Below are 2,500 nucleotides of genomic sequence, written 5' to 3'. Positions count from 1 at the left end.
CCTGGTTAGTACTTGGATGGGAGACTACCTGGGAATACCAGGTGCCGTAGGCATTTTTTTTCTCTCTCTTGTTCTTGCTACCTTCAATGCTGGTTTTGAGATGAATAAGAGATGTAGGTCAGTAGATAACCAATACCTACAGCCACACCACCCTGAACAAGCCCAATCTCACCTGATCTTTGAAGCTAAGCAGGGCTGGGCCTGGTTAGTAGTTGGATGGGAGACCACCTGGGAATACCAGGTGCCGTAGGCCTTTTTTTTTCTCTCTCTTGTTCTTGCTTCCTTCAATGCTGGTTTTGAGATGTAGGTCAGTAGGCAACAAATACCTACAGCCACACCACCCTGAACAAGCCCAATCTCGCCTGATCTTGGAAGCTAAGCAGGGCCGGGCCTGGTTAGTACTTGGGTGGGAGACCACCTGGGAATACCAGGTGCTGTAGGCCTTTTTTTTCTCTCTCTCTTGTTCTTGCTTCCTTCAATGCTGGTTTTGAGATGTATAAGAGATGTAGGTCTGTAAACAACCAACACCTACAGCCACACCGCCCTGAACAAGCCCAATCTCGTCTGATCTGGGAAGCTAAGCAGGGCCGTGCCTGGTTAGTACTTAGATGGGAGACCACCTGGGAATACCAGGTGCCATAGGCCATTTTTTTCTCTCTCTTGTTCTTGCTTACTTCAATGCTGGTTTTGAGATGTATAAGAGATGTAGGTCAGTAGGCAACCAATACCTACAGCCACACCACCCTGATCAAGCCCAATCTCGTCTAATCTTGGAAGCTAAGCAGGTTAGGGCCTGGTTAGTACTTGGATGGGAGACCACCTGGGAATACCAGGTGCTGTAGGCCTTTTTTTTCTCTCTCTCTTGTTCTTGCTTCCTTCAATGCTGGTTTTGAGATGTATAAGAGATGTAGGTCTGTAAGCAACCAACACCTACAGCCACACCACCCTGAACAAGCCGGATCTCGCCTGATCTTGAAAGCTAAGCAGGGCCAGGCCTGGTTAGTACTTGGATGGGAGACCACCTGGGAATACCAGGTGCTGTAGGCCTTTTTTTTCCTCTCTCTCTTGTTCTTGCTTCCTTCAATGCTGGTTTTGAGATGTATAAGAGATGTAGGTCTGTAAGCAACCAACACCTACAGCCACACCACCCTGAACAAGCCCAATCTTGTCTGATCTTGGAAGCTAAGCAGGGCCGGGCCTGGTTAGTACTTGGATGGGAGACTACCTGGGAATACCAGGTGCCGTAGGCATTTTTTTTTCTCTCTCTTGTTCTTGCTTCCTTCAATGCTGGTTTTGAGATGAATAAGAGATGTAGGTCAGTAAATAACCAATACCTACAGCCACACCACCCTGAACAAGCCCAATCTCGCCTGATCTTGGAAGCTAAGCAGAGCCAGGCCTGGTTAGTAGTTGGATGGGAGACCACCTGGGAATACCAGTTGCCATAGGCCTTTTTTTTTCTCTCTCTTGTTCTTGCTTCCTTCAATGCTGGTTTTGAGATGTAGGTCAGTAGGCAACAAATACCTACAGCCACACCACCCTGAACAAGTCCAAACTCGCCTGATCTTGGAAGCTAAGCAGGGCCGGGCCTGGTTAGTACTTGGATGGGAGACTACCTGGGAATACCAGGTGCCGTAGGCATTTTTTTTTCTCTCTCTTGTTCTTGCTACCTTCAATGCTGGTTTTGAGATGAATAAGAGATGTAGGTCAGTAGATAACCAATACCTACAGCCACACCACCCTGAACAAGCCCAATCTCACCTGATCTTGGAAGCTAAGCAGGGCTGGGCCTGGTTAGTAGTTGGATGGGAGACCACCTGGGAATACCAGGTGCCGTAGGCCTTTTTTTTTCTCTCTCTTGTTCTTGCTTCCTTCAATGCTGGTTTTGAGATGTAGGTCAGTAGGCAACAAATACCTACAGCCACACCACCCTGAACAAGCCCAATCTCGCCTGATCTTCGAAGCTAAGCAGGGCCGGGCCTGGTTAGTACTTGGGTGGGAGACCACCTGGGAATACCAGGTGCTGTAGGCCTTTTTTTTCTCTCTCTCTTGTTCTTGCTTCCTTCAATGCTGGTTTTGAGATGTATAAGAGATGTAGGTCTGTACGCAACCAACACCTACAGCCACACCGCCCTGAACAAGCCCAATCTTGTCTGATCTTGGAAGTTAAGCAGGGCCGGGCCTGGTTAGTACTTGGATGGGAGACCACCTGGGAATACCAGGTGCCGTAGGCATTTTTTTTTTCTCTCTCTTGTTCTTGCTTCCTTCAATGCTGGTTTTGAGATGAATAAGAGATGTAGATCAGTAGATAACCAATACCTACAGCCACACCACCCTGAACAAGCCCAATCTCGCCTGATCTTGGAAGCTAAGCAGGGTCAGGCCTGGTTAGTACTTGGATGGGAGACCACCTGGGAATGCCAGGTGCCATAGGCCATTTTTTTCTCTCTCTTGTTCTTGCTTCCTTCAATGCTGGTTTTGAGATGTATAAGAGATGTAG

General features: G+C 48.1%; 1 non-coding gene and 12 pseudogenes across 1 annotated transcript; all 13 read left to right on the top strand.

Annotated features, from left to right (window-relative positions):
• LOC142122018 (5S ribosomal RNA) overlaps positions 1-53 on the top strand; it is a 119-nt pseudogene extending 66 nt beyond the window's left edge.
• Positions 54-134: 81 nt separating this feature from the next.
• On the top strand, positions 135-253 carry LOC142121941 (5S ribosomal RNA; annotated as a pseudogene).
• A 71-nt stretch (positions 254-324) lies between these two features.
• LOC142122102 (5S ribosomal RNA) lies at positions 325-443 on the top strand. Its single transcript, XR_012684044.1, has one exon. It is a non-coding gene; the product is annotated as a 5S ribosomal RNA (ribosomal RNA).
• An 83-nt stretch (positions 444-526) lies between these two features.
• On the top strand, positions 527-645 carry LOC142122038 (5S ribosomal RNA; annotated as a pseudogene).
• Positions 646-726: 81 nt separating this feature from the next.
• LOC142121866 (5S ribosomal RNA) lies at positions 727-845 on the top strand (annotated as a pseudogene).
• Positions 846-928: 83 nt separating this feature from the next.
• On the top strand, positions 929-1,047 carry LOC142122012 (5S ribosomal RNA; annotated as a pseudogene).
• An 84-nt stretch (positions 1,048-1,131) lies between these two features.
• On the top strand, positions 1,132-1,250 carry LOC142121911 (5S ribosomal RNA; annotated as a pseudogene).
• Positions 1,251-1,332: 82 nt separating this feature from the next.
• Positions 1,333-1,451, top strand: LOC142122089 (5S ribosomal RNA; annotated as a pseudogene).
• Positions 1,452-1,522: 71 nt separating this feature from the next.
• Positions 1,523-1,641, top strand: LOC142122017 (5S ribosomal RNA; annotated as a pseudogene).
• Positions 1,642-1,723: 82 nt separating this feature from the next.
• LOC142121832 (5S ribosomal RNA) lies at positions 1,724-1,842 on the top strand (annotated as a pseudogene).
• Positions 1,843-1,913: 71 nt separating this feature from the next.
• On the top strand, positions 1,914-2,032 carry LOC142121871 (5S ribosomal RNA; annotated as a pseudogene).
• An 83-nt stretch (positions 2,033-2,115) lies between these two features.
• On the top strand, positions 2,116-2,234 carry LOC142121819 (5S ribosomal RNA; annotated as a pseudogene).
• An 83-nt stretch (positions 2,235-2,317) lies between these two features.
• Positions 2,318-2,436, top strand: LOC142121991 (5S ribosomal RNA; annotated as a pseudogene).
• The last annotated feature ends 64 nt before the right edge of the window (positions 2,437-2,500 follow it).

Source organism: Mixophyes fleayi, unplaced genomic scaffold (genome assembly GCF_038048845.1).
Source record: "Mixophyes fleayi isolate aMixFle1 unplaced genomic scaffold, aMixFle1.hap1 Scaffold_2183, whole genome shotgun sequence".
Taxonomy (NCBI): domain Eukaryota; kingdom Metazoa; phylum Chordata; class Amphibia; order Anura; family Limnodynastidae; genus Mixophyes; species Mixophyes fleayi.
Note: the sequence above shows the minus strand (reverse complement) of the source record. Positions and strands in the feature narration are given on the sequence as shown.